We start from the raw sequence: 18,325 nt of genomic DNA on the forward strand, positions 1-18,325 counted from the left end.
CTGGGACAAGAAAAACCAGAAAGCAATGTCTTTCTACTGTTTTTTTGCTTCCCTCCATGTGTAGTGGCAGGGGAGGAGAATCACCCTCTGCTGTATAGGGAGGGTAGTTCAGTGGGAATTCCCCCTCTCCACATTTCCCAACATGCAGTGAGAATTCAGGGGCATCCTTTCTTCCCAACTGGTACAGGTGGAGAGAAGCACAAAATGGGGAAAGTAAGACATTTCTTTTGCCTTCTGTTTTTTCTTTTCCCTTTCCCAGTTTTCTGCCTGGGGTACTGGAAGTCTATGAAATATGAAGTTCCCATGCCTGATTCCTTGTCAAGGTGTTTCATTGACACAGGACAAGGAATTCTGTGAGTATTCTTCCTATCCCTACCTTAAGACAGAAGATGGGTGATTTGAGAAGGTATCTGAGATTTTTCTCTCTCCTAGGGAATGAGAAATGTCTGGAAAGAGTGGACAAAACTAAACTGGAATGGCTTAACTCATTCCTGCTGTTGTTTATCTAAGTTAACAACATATTTTTGATCCTAATATTCTGGTCATATCACTAGTAATGTAAACCTTCCGTGTCATCCAAGGTAGTTATGAAGCTGAACCCAACCACAGCATAGATTATTTTTCCATTTCTATTTTGCCAGTGACACATATTTTAGTGGCATGGCCCTTACCTAGTTCAACTTCTCAATATTTGGGAGTTTGAGCTAAAATAGAAAGTTCTTTATGCAGCAGGTGAGATGGAAAAATTCAGTTGAATATTTTTATAAGGAAGAATCAGACCAGCGGTGACTCAGTGCAAATTAATTTGTTTGTACAGAGAGAACAAGAATGATTTTTCTTTGTGAAGGGAGTGTATATGAGTTCGTTCCCACTGTCTGCTCCCCATCATCTGGAAGGATCTCAAGATCAGATGGAACATTTTGTATTGCCAGGTAACTGATGTTGTGTCCAGAAATAAGGCTTTCTTTCCTCAGTTTTTTTTTTCCTTTTGAGAAATATGCTAAAGCTAATGAACAGGAAAATGTTAAATTCTAATGTTTCCTTTGTAGTATTCCAGATCTGTCAATCTGTAGTACAGAAATTCTGGCATAATACCATGAAGTTGTCAGGATGGTGTGATTAATCTCACTCATGTCTTTTGGCAATGAGACTGGCTTCTGTAAATAGCTGTTCTGACATCTGGCCGAGGTTCTTTTTGGTGGTAATTCAGGAGTATCTGACAAACACAGGAAGCGTCACCACTGCAGAGGATTCCATCCGTTTTATTACTGTTTCTGTTGTAGGCCTGGCTGCTCACCTGAAACCTCCAAGTGCCTTCATTGACAAGTGAGGAGGGTGCCAAAAGCGTCCACTTCCACCACTTCCAGTGGTACAACTCTTTGTTTTATCCAGATTATGTTCATGGACTTAAGTCACCATTGCAGTCTCTCCCTTTCTCCCTTCCTCTCTTTCTGTCTGTGTTGCTTTGGTTGAGATGATGGGCATTAGGCATGGAAGAGAAAGGCAAATGGTGCCGTCTCCTTCATTAGATCCTAGTTGATCCTAGTCTCTACAAGTATATCAGACAAAATCCAAAGAAACGAAACAAAATATTTGGATTTTGGCTGTTATACTGTTAACCTAGTGACTAGTTCAGCATGTTTTTCCCCTGAGTTTTGTTTTTCTCGTTTGTTTTTCCATTCCTTGTGGTCCTGTTAATATACACTGGGTTTGTTTCAGGCATTTGTTGGTTGTTGTTGTTGTTCTGTTCTTGAAAACATGTATTTTATACGGGGGTGCTTTCATCAGCGGTTTCAGATGAGCAACATGGATTGGTCCTGCAATTCAATCCTAAAATGAAGAGTGAATAGAAAGTGAAGCGAAGCGCTAGGTCACAGGGCACAGCTTGAGCCAAGTTAGTATTCCCACAAAGATTAAAAAGTTATATACATAAAATGCAGGGCAGGGCACCCTTGAGTTTACAGATATTCAGTTCTGCTGTTCTACATAAAATTCATTGTAAACTACTGAAATATGTGATAGTTGGCCGCTGTGGGCAAAATATCTTCAGTAGAGTTTGACAACTGGATAGCAGATTAGTATTTATTTAGATTTAAATGAATTGGGATGATCAAACAGAGAAATAAAGGATGGTGACATCCTTTATTTCTTAGCTCCTACTGTATACGATTGTTATGAAACTATTAGTTATAAAATTTCTTTTTAGTTGTGACAAGTAACAATTAGTTACTTTGAAAATCTATTTCTAATATTAGAGGAATTTTGATAAGATTTTTTAAAAGGTTTTATGCCATTTCTTTACTATTCGTAAGTGGAAAGGGACAGGTCATTTGCCTTTGCCCTTTGGATTTTTATCAAAATATCTAAGGTACAATATTAGAATTTGACACTGGAGGGAAACATAGTATTTATATGGATTTGATCATCTATCCAAATGTAAACTGCAGCCAAGAAATCAGTAGACTGGGACTCAGAAGGGTAGCAGTCAAAAGGGCCTAGAAAAGATCATCATTGGAGACCTGAGACCACATAGATGACTCGCTAAAATGGACTGGAGGCTGGAAGAGCTAAGCAGGGACGTATTGGAGAGCACTCGTTCATAGAGTTGCCATCAGTCAGAGGTGACTTGTTGGCACATAATGACATAGCAACATGCGGCTTATTGGTAACAAGAACAAAAAACTTCATAATATGCAATGTAACAAATTAATTGCATGACCATAGTAATGATAACGTCAACCTGGCTGCAGAAAGGTAATGAGTAATGCAACAAGTTCCTTTTAAAATGCGTAACAGATACCATGGTGTCCCATTAAAGGAGTGCGTCCGCAAGGATATCTGACAGGTTATCTCTCTTCTTTTCTCTTCCAATCTCTGTGTAAGAAGAGACTGAAAGATTCTGTCTTGCTGAGCTATCCTCATGTCCCAGTTGCTCACAGAATTGGGAAACTGTTGTTCACTTGAGTAGTGGTTAGGTAAAGCAGGCAGCTCAGTTAAATCTGTCTGCACTGAGAGAGACAGTGGACTTTAAAACCAAGCTATTCTACCCTGCAAAGCCACAAATGCAGTGTGGTTTTAGTTAGTCATCCTTTTCATGACACAGTTCAGAAATTAGCCCTGAGCACAAATCAGATTTAGAGCAAATAGGAATCAATTATGTTTTATGAGGTTAAATGGACCATAATGGGAAGTCTGTTGATAATGGCACATATTTATTATCATTAATTACATAAAAATGAATGATACTGATGTAAAAAATAATGTTAGCTATATTGATGTGACTTGACTCTTCAAGTCCCAGTTGGGGACCAGGGAGTACAATTATCTCTGCTTCTATGAGCTGGCGGATGGAGAACTGAGTTGATGGAACCAAGTTCATGTAAAATATTGTTCAGTGGTAGGACAAAGTTTGTAGATTTCAGTGGAAATTCCTCAAAACCTTATGTAAATTTGAGCAAGTGAGTGATATGTACAGTGCTGAGAGTCAAGAACAGAGCAGAAGATGACCAAATACAACATTCTGACCATGCCAGATGCAGAGTTGGTTGCTCGCTCAATGTATTAGACTGAGTGCTTGGGAGAGCAAACAGTTGTATGTAGGAACACAGTCTGGTACTAAACTAGACTAGCCGTTCATCTGGTTTAGTAGCATCTGCATGTATTAACAGTATGCCTAGTTTCCTCCAGAGCTCTTCCAAAGTCCTTCCTGCAGATACAGGTGCTCTATTACTGAGTTACTATCACTTGCTCAGTACAGTACAGTAGGATCCCCATATATTGGTTCCAAGCCCTCCCGTGGAAACAAACAAAAAAAAAAAACAGAGATTATAGCAAATGCTATTATAAAGAACTCATAGATAGCTCAGTGGTTTAGCCTTCTGGATGCAGAGCCAGAGGTTTGGAGTTCAATTCCCTACTGTGCCTCTTTGACAGGGAGTGGACTTTATGCTTCATATGTGTATACACAGATATGGAGGGTTACTGTACAAAAATGCTACAAATATCAAGGCACTGAATTTTAAACTATTGTTTCGTGACCTCCACCAGACAGAGAAAATGAGGTAGGGTGAGCCATTTTCAAGAAACTAGCAAATTGCAAAGAATTCAGGTGTAAGAAATATGCAAGAGTTGGTACTTCTCAGATAAATAACAAGAGGGGGGAGAGGTTTCAGGAGTTAGCTGTTGTGCCCATATTTGTCTTCACCTTTAACTCAGGTAGTTTTCTGTTCTTTTTCCTCTTATTCATTTTTTATTCATTTTTGTTACTCATATGAAACTGCCTCTCAGGCCGTTTTTTTCCTTTGTGAGATGGCTAAATGTTTAAGATTTTTGCTCGTAAATACTGATCTTTTTCTAAGGAATGTGTTCAGTACAGATGATATATGCAGCTTCATATAAAGAGCAAAAATGGAATGTAACATAAATTAAAGTCATAATGACTAACATATTAGGTCATTTTGCTTAATTGTGAATTTATGCTGCTTAAGATAGAATTTGCCAGAAGTTGTGTTCTGCTTTCTTACCCAAGGTCACCTCTCCACCGTGATCAGATGGAAGGGAAGGACTCAGTGAAGGTTAAAGATATTCAGATCAGATACAGAATTATGATATATATTTTCTGTGAACTGCACTGCTGTGGTTATTGTTACCTTACTATCACATAGCCCCTGACCCATCCATGGTGACCCTATGAATACGTGACCTCCGGAATATATATTTTTATCAGCCTCATCTCTTTTTCATCTTGCTCATCTCTTGCAGACTCATGGTAGTGGGTTCTTTTACTGAGACAGTCCGTCTCATATTAGGTCATGCTCTTTTCCTGCTGCCTTCAACTTTTCTTAAGATTATTTTATTTTCCAGCAAGTCCTGTCTTGTCATGATGTGCCTGAACTATGACAGCTGAATATACATCATTTTTGCTGCTAGACGGAATTTATTTATTTGTTTGTTTGTTTGTTTGTTTGTTTTATTTTATTTTATTTTATTTGTATCCCGCCCATCTGGTCTGTCCGACCACTCTGAGCGGCTTCCAATATAATATAAACAATTGATAAAAACACATAGTTACATAAATTTTCAAATGAAAATGTGAAAACCAAGAAAATAGAATAAAGATAAATAAAGGAGAAATGAGAAGAGAGAATCAAGTACTGTATTGACTGGAGGAAAGGCCTGAATAAACATCCATGTTTTTAATTGGCTTTTAAAGATACCCAGCGTAGGGGCCGTGCGAATCTCTGGAGGGAGTTTGTTCCAGAGGCGAGGAGCCACCGCTGAGAAGGGCCGATTTCGTGTCATTTCCTTCCGGGCCTCTCTCGGCGTCAGGCTCCTCAACCTCACATTCAGGCTTGATTTGATCTAGACCCACTTGTTTGTCTTTTAGCTGCTCTATGTTATCTACAAAGCAGTCCTCGAGCACTACATTTTGAACAAATCTATCTTCTTTGTTGGTTTGTATCAATGTACAGCTTTCCCATACATCGTAATCGGGAATATAATAGTATAGATCACTGGTTCTTAACCTTTGTTACTCAGATGTTTTTGGACTGCAACTCCCAGAAGCCTTCACCATAAGCTCTGCTGGCTGAGGTTTCTGGGAGTTGCAGTTCAAAAACACCTGAGTAACAAAGGTAAAGAACCACTGGTATAGATGATCTTAGCTTTTGTCTCAAGTGACACCTCCTTACATTTGATAATCTTTTCTCATTCATCTGTAGCTGCCCTTCCAAATATCAGTCTCTTCTGTTTTCTTGGCTGTAATCTTAAGTTGTATTGATTAAACCAAGTTATATAAAATGTTTAACAATCTCATTATCAGCCCTATAGTGATTTAGTTCTTCTGATGTTGTTGTCTTACTGTTCAACTGTTGTCTTGCTTTTTTACTTTTCACCTGCCAGTAAGATGGTGTCATTTGCATCAATCGATTTTTTTTACTCCTCCTTCATCTGAATGAAATTCAGCTTTCCATATGATATATTCTGCATTAAGGTTGAACACAGAGAGAGATTAAATACACCCTTATCTGACATCTTTGCCTGTAGGAAATCATTCTGTTTCTCAAGATTCTTTGCTAAAAGGATCTTATCCACAATATACTGTAGGTTGCACAAAAGTATTGAGTCACACCCATTTCTTTCAAAACAATCTCAGTGCTCTACACTCTTCTCTGACTGACAGTAGTTCTCTGTGTCAGGCAGACAGGTGTATTTGCCACCTTTTGGTAACATAGAAAACTATTTTATTGGTCCATCAAATCTAATACTTTCATCACTAAGTGGCAGTATTTTTAGGCAGGATTCTTTTCTACCCCTACTTAAATATGCCTAAGATTGAATTTGGAACCTCTTGTATACAAAAAAAAAGTGCTCTATCCATGAGTTACAGCCTCTTCTTCCCTTACTACCTAACCAGCTCTAAATTTCAGGGTCACAACTCTATTAGGAAATGTCTTTCTTTCTTTTTCAACATAACGGAAAACAAAACAAAAAAAAAAAAACAGAATTTCCATCCTTTCTGTGCAGAAACCAATTTCTCAGGAATGATTTTATTTAAGCATAGTTCTTGCCATGGTAGAAACCATTATAAATATTTAATTTACTTTGTTGAAAATAGTATTCATTGGAAAGGCGAATTGACGTGTTCTGTATCATTTCTGCTGGCTTTGGGGTTTTTTGTTTTTGTTTTAAATTAAAATATAATTAAGTATTCATGTACCACAGTAAATGGGGTATTTTCGAATTAGGTTTTGTTTACTGATCTGAAGTTACGCAGCTCAGTTAAGCTTGTAAATTGCTTACTTTCTTAATGTTAATTACAATGGGATATGAGAGTAATGTGATCTATTTCCTTGATATCACACTCCTGTATGGGTGCATCTACATCAATTAAGCTTCAGTCCTAATAGAAGAAGGAAATCACACAAGGCTATTCATTGTTGTTGTTGTTGTTTAGTCGATAAGTCGTGTCCGACTCTTCGTGACCCCATGGACCAGATCATGCCAGGCCCTCCTGTCTTCCACTGCCTCCCGAAGTTTGGTCAAATTCATGTTGGTAGTTGTTCCAGGGGAGGCAGAGCCAAAGGAGGCCTTGGGGTGTTAGTTTTTACTAAGCTTCGAGCCACCAAAATTAGCTTAGCACATTACCCAATATGGTAATATCTCTGGTCATTAAGCTTCGATGTTTTACCCTGTTGTTCATTAATGTATATCTTCCTCCACTCCAGCATAAACAAAATAAGGATAGGTGGGCAGACCTGCAAAATTTTATTAGTAGAATGACATCTTTACACCACCCCGAGGCATCTGTAATACTGACAGGATACTTTAACGCCAGAATTGGTCAAAATGATGAAGCCCTTTACCATCATTTTGGTGAACACACTCCTGAAATGGAAATGGGACATCTGATCCCTGTTAGACAGTCCAAAGATCAGATTTGTAACTGTTCCGGTCTATGTCTTTTACAGATGATAAATAGTTTGGATTTAGTGCTATTAAATGGAGGAGTGGAAGGGGATAGATCCGGAGAATAAACCTTCCTGGGAGGGTGTGGTGCTTCAGTTATAGATCACTCTATCATTTCCTATGACCTGTTAAATCTGGTACTCAGTTTTAAAGTTGGTACACGCACAGAGAATGACCATCTCCTCCCGATTACTATCTGGTCAGAGCCAGAATGTTCATGCAGATTACGAACTGCAACTCAGTACAGAGGCAGAAATTGAAGTATATCGGGTGAGATGGTCAGCCAAGGCAGAGTATGTTACAACTGCATTCCTGCATTTGGAAAGCTGTCTCAGAGTGCGGGAGTGCCTTTTGAAAATAAGTTTCCCTGAAAAGGTTATTAAACTATATCAAGAAATAGTCACAACACTACAAGGATGTTTGATTCATAAAAAAAAATCCATAACACACGATGCCCCTTTTTGTAGAACCCATGGTTCTATCAGGAATGTCTGAAAATGAAGTATCTACTATTAGAAACTTATAAGAGATATAGGGAATCAAACCTGCCATCCTTGCCACCTGATTGGTTTCAGTTAAAGAAAAAATATAAAAAGCTAATTAAGAACAAAAAGAATTTGGCATTGAGGATGAGTTGGCAGAAATTAATTATACCATCAAGGTCACATGATTCTGTTACCTTCTGGGAAATAGTCTCAAGAAGGTTAGATGGTCAAGCAGGTGCAGCAAATTCATTAAGGCTGCACCTTAAGGAACATTAAGGTACTATATTTTACTGGTCTATATGCTGCAAAACAATTCGGACATTTGACTCCACAAGCTGCTTCCCGTGATCTCCCTGACTGCCCCCCAGTTTCAAGCTCTGAAATCACCAGACTTACTGCCAAGCTTAAAGTAGGCAAAACACCCGGGAGTGATAACATCCCTCCTGAGATTCTTAAAGCCAATATTAATTGGTGGGCACCAGTATTAGCAACACTATTTACATGCATCGACCAGCTTGCATGTATACCAGAGGACTGAGGATTTGCTATCATCATTCATATTTATAAAAAAGGGAAAAGAGCTGACCCTGCCAATTATAGGCCAATCAGTTTGCTAAGTGTTATCAGTAAACTGTATGCCCACCATCTTCTTGAGAAATTACATAGTTGGATGGAAGAGGAAAATCTTTTAGATGATGAGCAAGCAGGATTCAGATCAGGACACGCTACAGGAGATCATGGTATAGTTTTACAACTTCTGGTGGATAAATATTCATTTAAGACCAAAGGAGCACTATATATAGCCTTTATTGATTTCAAGTCCGCATTTAATATGATTCCACGATACAGGCATTGGCAGACGTTGGAGACAACCAACATTGATAGGTGGCTCCTGCTCCTGATTCGCTGCCTCTATGCAAAAACCAGGTTGAAGATGTAACAGGGCAGGTCACTTCACCAAGGCCATCCCCACATATGCTGGTGTCAAACAAGACTGTGTTTTGGCTCCCACTTTTACATCTATATTAACTCCTTGGTCAAGAATTAATCTGGAACCAACTTTCATCCCCATAAACTAGCAGATAGACCCCTATCTGCTCTTTTATACAGAGATGATGTTGTACTTCTCTCATTAACCTGTGTTGGCTTATGGGGGTTACTAAGAGCCCTGGGCAACTATTGTAAAACTGAGGAGTTAGTAATTTATTATGATAAATCAAAAGTCTTAGTGTTTACTAGGAAACAGATCACACATAAATGGCAAATAAATGACCATCGAATTGAGCAAGTCAAATCTTATAAATATATGGGTATGATCTTCCAGTCCTCAGGCTCAATTATCCAATGCTATTGTAAATGCTCTGAGAAGTATTAAGTCACTCATACATTTTTTCTTTGCAAAAGGAGGTCAACATATACCATCAGCCATACAGGTTTTCAATGTCAGGTGTTAGCACAAATGTTATATGGTGCACAATGGTGTAGTTACAGAAATTTTATTGCAATGGAGTCCACTCAAATGAAATTTCTGAGAACTATCCTTGGACTCCCGAGTTGTGTGCCAAATGTACTTTTACGACTAGAAACAGGCCAGATGTTGATAGAGTCTCGGGCATGGATACTTAAGCTGAATTTTTGGCTAAAAATGTTCTTCACCCCTATGGGGTTGGCTCCCTTAGTGCTAACTGATAAGTTTCAGTCCAGATGGAAAAGATCTGTGAATGAGAAATTAAATGATTTGGGCCTCTCGAGAAGTACTATTTTGTTAATGGGCTATACAAAAGCAAAACGGGAACTACATCAGTGCATCACAGACAATGAGCTGCAACACCATGTCAGCATAGTTACGGCCTATCCTGGCTTTAGAGATTATGCATGCTCAGGCATTTTTAAAAAGGTAAAGGTAAAGGTTCCCCTTGACAATTTTTTTTTGTCCAGTCATGTCCGACTCTAGGGGGCGGCGCTCATCCCGCTCTTCAAGACATAGAGCCAGCGTGTTTTTTTTGTCCGAAGACAATCTTTCCGTGGTCACATGGCCAGTGTGATTTAGACACGGAACGCTGTTTACCTTCCCACCGAGGTGGTCCCTATTTATCTACTCGCATTTGCATGCTTTCGAACAGCTAGGTTGGCGGGAGCTGGGACAAGCGACGGGTGCTCATTCCGTTGCGTGGATTCGATCTTACGACTGCTGGATCTTCTGACCCTGCAGCACAGGCTTCTGTGGTTTAGCCCACAGCGCCACCACGTCCCTCAGGCATTTTTACCTGCAAGCTATTTGAATATTCTGACCTTTCTAAAATATAGAAAAGCTTTTACATTAGCAAAGTTTAATGTACTTCTATCTGTCCTGCTGGAAGGCAGATAGAAGAACATTCCCTATGAAGAGCGCTTATGTCCTTGTGACAGCTATATGTCTGAAATGCTGCCATTCCTGCTCATCTGTAGCATTTCCACATGGACAAGAACCCTGGTTTTCTATGGTTCTTACTCATGTGTAGACCCTACACAACATGACATATCGTTTTCTTCAGACCCATCACCTGAGAAAGCAGTAGTGGAGAAGAAAAAGGGAATGATGTCACAGAGGAAAAGGGCCAAACACCTCCTGTCTACACATGTTGGCAAGAACTGGGTCAGTAATGGCTGAAAATGACTACTCTCTTGAAATCCACTGCTGAACCGCTGCTCTCTTGCTTCTCTGGAAAGCATATGTCCAAAAAGAAGTTCTTCACAGCAAAAGCATCTCACCACAACTGTAAATCCTTAACTGTCTTTCCGTTTATAAAAATGAGGAGTCACAAAATTAGTTGCTTGTCCCTGCTAGAGGCTGAAGTATTGTGTGAATTTTGTGCAACTTAAAATTGTGGCGGTAATACTGTAATGTGCATAATACAGATTAAAAAATGGTACTGGTGGCAACTGCTTTTGTCACATGGATTTCTTAGAATTACAAGCATCATGGAATTGTTTACATGTTTTTAAATACTGAGATGGTCTTTCAATACTTTCTGTTGTACATGCATGCCCTCATATGTACTTTTTTCTCTCAAAGAAAAAGAATTCTAGTTGTGTTCTGAGACAGGTGGCATGAACTTGTAAAGCTTTGAGGACAATAAAAATTATACCGCTTGTCTTCCTCTCATGGAAGATACTTCATCAAATTGGTGCAGCCCAGATCAACAAAGATTTTTTAAAAGCCTAGCAAGTATTGTTTACATAATTCATTTCTTTTAAAAAATGTCCAGTTTATGAATGTGGAATATTGTGCTTCTGGATCTACAATTCAGAATGGTAGGAAATGGCCCAATACTGCTGCACATTATTGTGCCTGCATTGCCAACAGGAAAAAAGACACCAAGCTTTACACAGCAATGGGCAGCCTCAGTGTTGACAACACAAATTGCAGCAGTCAAGATGGTCTACAGAAGGACCTCTTCTGCTCACTACCGTTCACTCTTGTCAAAAAACAGCACTGACAATTGCTTTGTATGTGAGAAGTCATTAACTAGAGTTAGCTATTGAGATTTTCCCTTGCAAGGTGTCTCTTAATGAATAGTAATGTACTACAGCAAAAGTGATGCACACATAAAGAAAATACAGAACTCACCAGAAAATAAAATACTTCTGAGAAAGAAGGGACTGTAGGAATACCTACTATGGGGCAGATTATATCAATAAAGAAAGCCACAAATTGCAAAACCTGATCAGAATTTACTGGAAAAGGCAATATTGGGGGGAGGGGTTGACTTGATGGCACATAACTAATTATGAGTTTTTTCTTGAATTATCAGACAATTGTATTGTGACAAGAGAAGTGGAATAGTTGAAACTATGGCAGGATATATATAGGCAGCAAAGCTTGCTAACGTTGAGTAAAACCATTGCCTGTCATGAAACAAAAACCAGCATTTTAACACCTTAAATGAGTGAGCTTCTTTTAAGATATCTTTTAAAATATTTGTACAGCCAGGCACAGAATCTCTTTGTAAGTATGAATGGTTGTTTCTCCAGGAAAGAGTTAAAAAGTTCTCCTGAGAGTCAGATAATTGGGTCCTCATGACAGGGTCAAGAGTTCAGATTGCCCCAGATCTGCACCTGATTTCCGGTTTGAGAACTTGTGTCAGGAGCCTGGTCTGAGAAATCCTGGGAGAATTTCTACTGAAAGCACCCAGAGTTGGAACAAACTGCTTTGGCCTTGGTAATACAGAAATGTTTTGAATGCACATTGCAAAATTGAATGCAAATTCCCTGGAGGTACATGTCAAAATGTCCTTTTTCTGGAAGATGTTCAGTGCTTTCTTTAAAGGAAGACTGGTGGTTTTGTTTTGGGGGTTTTATCTTGACTCTTTGAAGAAAACATATCTTTTGACTGTTCCTGTAATCTTTCATTCCCTTCCAAACATCTTCCTTCCCAGCCCATAAAATTGCAACAATACAGCTACTTTGGAATGTCCCTGCTGGTAAGCCTTTTTGGTAAGCTCAGTTTATAACAAAGCCTCTGTTTCTCACTTTTGAAAGTGATCCTCTTTTTTTGAGGATCAATATTTTAGCTCCCTACAGCCTGGATTCCTTCCGTAATGACTGCATAGCATAGCAAGTATTGCTTACATAATTACATGTAGCACATGCCCAGTGTCCACTTTTCCGTTTCAAATTCTTCCTCTCAGACACATTTTAGAACCTAGTCCTGCCCTGAGCATGTAGTTTGACCCTATGAAAGCCCAGCAGATTGCAGAGTTTGTAAACTTTTAGGGTAGGTGCTGACATCTCTGACACCTCTTGGTGGCTGCACTGTTCCATGTCAGTTCATGATTTACCTGACCTGTCACGAGGTGGATGCTGGGAGACTACAGTAGCTATTGCTTAGGGGTTCCTCCCTGCATTTTCTCTCCCCAGTGTAGGAAGGCTTTTAGGCAACTCAGAGCTGTTCCAGAGATCTCTTATTTGAATATTTCTATTTATGCAAAGCTTGCTTGTTTGTTTTGGTGATGAGCATTCTTCCTGCTGTTAGGTTGGATAAGGGAATGCTACAGGAAACAGAGAGTTATGGGGGATGGATTTATTGTGCCTACTTTAGAGCTCCAAACTGGCTCAGCTACTAAAATCCCATCAGGGTTCATGGATCCCTTCAAATGCCTGCCCTCTGTGCAGTTTTTACAGTGTGCTGCTTCGATGGGATTGAAACCTGTATTCAATCAGAGAAACTAAAACCTATGCACAGAAAGTGTATGTTATCCTCTGGATAATAATTATTGTTCTCCAAATGTTGTCACTTCAGCGAGGATACCTTGGCTCCTAGCTCTGTGATTCCACTACTTTCACATCCTTGCTTCTCAACAGGATGAAAGCCTGGGACTTTTGAGGTCTTTTAGACTACGACTCCCGTAATGCCTGGACATTGGCCAACTTCCCGGGGACTGATAAGAATTATAGTCTAGAATCTTGGGTGGTAGTGCTGGTGCTGGATTGCCTGTTCTCCTTTGGAACTCCTAGGAGGAATGCATTTTATGGCACTGCTGTGAGCATTGAAAAATGATACTGCCCTCTGCAGCTTTATTTCACCAGCTCCAGCAGTACTTGTTCTAATTCTTCACTGTACCTTTTCTCCCCCCGTTGATTTCAAACAAGTTGTTAGAAGCCCTGTAAAATGATGGAAGTCATTTGATTCAACAGTAAGAGTAGAAAATGACTACAGTGGTGGGAAATTCTTGGCCTGCCAGATGTTTTGGACCATCTCCCTTCAACCCCAGCTGGTTTAACCAGTGCTACTCAACTTGGCATCATCTTATCAAATGCAGTGTTAAACAGTGTTATCAAATAAACTAAGAAGCCTCAGTACAGAAAATGTGTGTGTCATCCTGCAGGAAAATGATGCTTATATTCTAAATAAGAGTTTATTTCACTTCTTAGAATGGCTTGCTCTCTTACGCCATTATCTATCTATCTATCTATCTATCTATCTATCTATCTATCTATCTATCTATCTATCTATCTATCTATCTATCTATCTATCTATCTATCTATCTATCTATCTATCTATCTATCTATCTATCTATCTATCTATCTATCTATCTATCTATCTATTTCATGTGCTCATAAATATGTACTTTGAAATACGTATATGTATGCAAAAGTGCCAGTTTCTACAAAAGCTGTATTTTAAGGCAAGTATGATCGATGTAGACAGTGTGGTGTTGTGGATACTAGGGTTCTGGAGAACAGGGTTCGAATCCCCCACTTGGCCATGGAAACACACAAGGGACTACTTAAATATCTCATCTTGGAAGCCCTTTTTTGGTCAATATATGTTGGTTCCAATGTGATGGCATGTAACTAACTATAACCAAGGGACTGGGATAGGAAGATCTTCACATACAGTATATGGTTTTCTGCCTTGTTTGGGTATTATACAGAAAGGATGCTGAAATAATTTTTTACCTCTTCCCAAATATTTTGGTCAGTTACTGGTTCTATTGAGTGTTTTGATATAAGAAAATAAATGTGGAAAATTATCAGAGGACAAAAAATGCAAGCACCATTTCATGCAACCATAGAATGAAGGATGTTGGACTTCCATGCAGGCAAGCTGCCAAATAATTAATTGTTCTAATCCCCTTCTCTTATGCTGCCCTTCTTAGTTGCAGTGAGAAAGAGGATAAGATGGCTACCAATTTAAATGGGTATTGTACCAATGTAGCTTTTTTGGCAAGTGCCTTGTAAATGGCGATTGTTCGAGACAAAAATTGATGATTTACCTTGCGCATACATTTGTCTTCAGCAGAAATCACAGGTAATAACTTTTGTGCTCTAACTTTGGCTCTGAGTCATTCTTTTTACTCCAGGGAAGATAAGCCTTTGTCTGACAAACAGCTTTAATATTGATCCTGCAAATAATCCATTTAAAGGAATGAGCATATCTGCATCACTGACATAGGAATAAATAGAAACCCATCACCCAGCAAAGAGGGCTGATCTTCAATTTGAGTTACCTGTATTCTGAAGCATTTCTGAACTGCATGATTATTTATTGATGGTTGGTTTGAAAGTAAGGAATTGAGCTTCCACCCCCATCTATTTTTCCAAGAGCTGATGCTCCTTTGATATTTCCAGTCATGAAACCAGTGGGATATTTGGACGACATTAGTTGTTTGGTAAGCAGAAGGAGGAATACATTTTGAATTATGCTTTCTGTGTTCTTGACCAAGGAAAATTGATAAGCCACTGAACTATTTTTTCCGCACAATCCAAAATGGCTGTTACCCCAGGAGGGTGAAGACTAGAGATGGGGTTTTCAGGTCTTCTGGACTATTTACACCATAAATCTGCATTCTGTGCAAAGTTCCTTCTAGGTTCCTGCTCAGAAAGATAGCTCCCAGCTAGCACTGGGAAGACACAAGAAGTTTGGATGGGGCTTGGCCACGTAAGCCTCAGTGTCTTCTCATTTAAGACGTTCTCCCAAGTATATCACATTGAGATGTTTGAAAGGTGTCTGTAAATTAAGTAGAACTCCCAGAATGGAGAACTATGCTATTTCTAATCCAGAACATGTGTAGTCTTGAAAATCCCATCCCTAGTATAGATCACTTCCAACAGCTGTCACTGGATTCCACTGTACCCATTGATTTTCTGAGCCATGCTACACTTTGGGCAGACCGTTGAAGTGTACCTAAGCTTCTTCCCCTCTGTATTTTAAGAATGTTTCAATACTGCTGTTCCTGAGGTCCTTGCTCTGGTGATGCTCTTCACAAGAGTAGACTGCACTCTGGGCTTTGAAGGAGAAACAAGATACATATTTTTTTCTAAATAATAACTGATTATTTGCTTTTTTTTCTGGTAGAAAATCTTTAATAGGAACACTTGTTAAGCTCTAGATAACAAGCCTTTCTATTTATTCTACTTGGGGTGTCCCCATGCCATTTAACAACTGTGGAATTTAGGGAGCTTTCTTACGTTGAGTGTTACCGTATCAAACCAGTAGTGGTTCCCTGGGCAAGTTTCTTTCCTAAACATAACTGAAGATTCCTAAGATCCCATTGTTGCCTCTCAATTCAGGATTGAGCACGATAGATTTTGTTTAGCTTCTGAACTCAGGTGAAATCAGATACACTCAGGGTAATACCATTTGAAGAGGTGCTGCACCATATATGAAATTAGTTCATTGGCAAGTCTATCAAAGCAAAAGAAAGAAAGAAAGAAAGAAAGAAAGAAAGAAAGAAAGAAAGAAAGAAAGAGAAAGTTGTATTGGTGTTCTTGTTTCATCCACTGATAACGACAACAAAATATAGACAAAAATAAAGGCACTTCAATATAACCCTAATTGTTTGTTATATGTACTCCAAATGAGTAGGATTCATACACCGATAGCTTGCTAGCCCCTTTAAAACAATAAACATGGAATTAAAAGGGACTGTGTTTATCTTTCAGTCAGGTGTGTTGTCTGCTATCATTGCTTTCCAGCAGCTGTTACTTCAAAATGAATTTGGTTGAGTGGACTTCTGCCAAGGAAAGATGTGTATTGCCTTATTATGTTTCAGGCTTTCAACAAGCCTTCTGCCCTGCAGTGGTTCAGATCATTGCATTGCTATGTCATGCTGAATAATTCGCAGCATTTAGCGCTTAAATTGGCTCATTGCAGACAATCCAATTAGAATAAAGTCTATTATCATCTTGCTACCTTGGAATAAAACCAAGTGTTTAAGTGACAAGTGTGCCATGTGGGCACCAGTATGGGTGGATGGGTGGGTAGCAGAACACACCAGGATCTTGCAGGTTTTACATGCTGGGTGAAAACGGCATTCTGTAGGAGAAGATCTCTGCAGTAATGCAGAAAAAGTGGTGACAGTAATGTAAGAAATCACTGGTGTCCATTTTTTCTTCATCCCTAGAAATGTGGAAAGGGTACGAGAGATAAGAACTTGATTTTATTTTATTTCCCCATCTCTCCTGCCTTCTGCCAGTCATATCGACGTGGATGGTTTTCCTCAAGCATTAATCAAGGTCAGGAGCATGCCAGTATCTCAAAGCCTGAATCAAGGTGATTTATGTGACTGAAATAGAAGACAGGCAGGCTTTAAACAAGATTTCTGCTCTTACATCCGTATGTGATTCTTGAAAATCGGACCTTGATATTCAAAAGAGAGAGGATGAATCCTCTGTTCTCCTTCAGAAAGAGCCATCAATTAAGCTTAGGTTTGACTACTTATGTGAGAAATTCTTGGGTATTACAGCACCATGCGTGTGGACATGATTTTTAATTATACTCATTGGCCAAGATTCTGTTGGTATCATGCAGCATCAACTGTGCAGGCAGTGAGCACAGCCTTGATGGCCGTCTGTTACACTCTTGGACATGCCTGTGCTGTGCAGTTGGTACCACACTCAGTTTGCACGCCCAGCTGTAGGACAGATAGTCAGGCAGAATTTGACCACTTGCTTTTGCCCTTATGTGTGTGGCCTTTTGCAATAGGATTTGGGCCCTTACGCCTGGTACCTTACTACTGTGTACCTCTTAGGAAGGCATAGACTCTACAGTTGCTTATATGGTCAACTCTTCTTTATTATTCACCAACTCTGGATCTCACTTCAGATCTTTTAAGGAAGTGTTAGGTTTTTAATGACAGAAGGAAGGGAGAACATCAGGTCCAGGTATTCCTCTTTATGATTAATCCAGTGTTCTGACTTTACTGTTCCGTTGCCCCCTACAAACAAACACCAAAAATTCATGTGTTGTGTTTAGCAAGGATGAAACCCAGCCATGACCCTGTTAGAAAAATGCCTGACTGAAAAGTTGCTGTTTTATTTTGCAGTTTTTGCAGAAGACTGGAATGAAGCTGCAACTCGGAGCAGAGCCCAAATAAATTCTATATAGCTATGGCAATTCCTTCAAGGATGCCAAGATTAACTCTGTGTGTGTGTGTGTGTGTGTGTGTGTGTGTGTGTGTGTGTGTGTGTACACACACACACACACACACACACGCACGCACGCGCGCGCGCACACACACACACACACACACACACACACACACACACACACACACACACACTGAACTTATTTTATTTTATGCTTACTTTTGTAGAACAGTATTCCTTAACCAGGGTCTTCCACATATATTGGACCACAATTCCTATAATAGCCAGCCAGCGTATATTTAATTGTGATTGTTCACGTGGAAATGAAATCTTCTTGTTCATATGGAAATGAAGTAGAGGCATTCTGTTTTGATTGGGCTGAAATGCAGTGTTCTTAAACCTGTGATCAGGGACACCAGAAGCTCCATTCCAAAAGGAGAAATGGATTTTTAAATCAAAGCAAGGCGTTTTTACAATGCCTCTTTGCAATGCCTGGGACGTCTGTTTGTATAGCTTTACTT

The 18,325-nt window shown here is 39.4% G+C and overlaps 1 protein-coding gene across 8 annotated transcripts in view; it reads left to right on the forward strand.

Annotated features, from left to right (window-relative positions):
• Positions 1-18,325, forward strand: part of PTPRG (protein tyrosine phosphatase receptor type G) — a 717,838-nt gene that overhangs the window by 281,517 nt on the left and 417,996 nt on the right. The gene's annotated exons all lie outside the window — the stretch shown is intronic.

Source organism: Pogona vitticeps, chromosome 2 (assembly GCF_051106095.1).
Source record: "Pogona vitticeps strain Pit_001003342236 chromosome 2, PviZW2.1, whole genome shotgun sequence".
Lineage (NCBI taxonomy): Eukaryota > Metazoa > Chordata > Lepidosauria > Squamata > Agamidae > Pogona > Pogona vitticeps.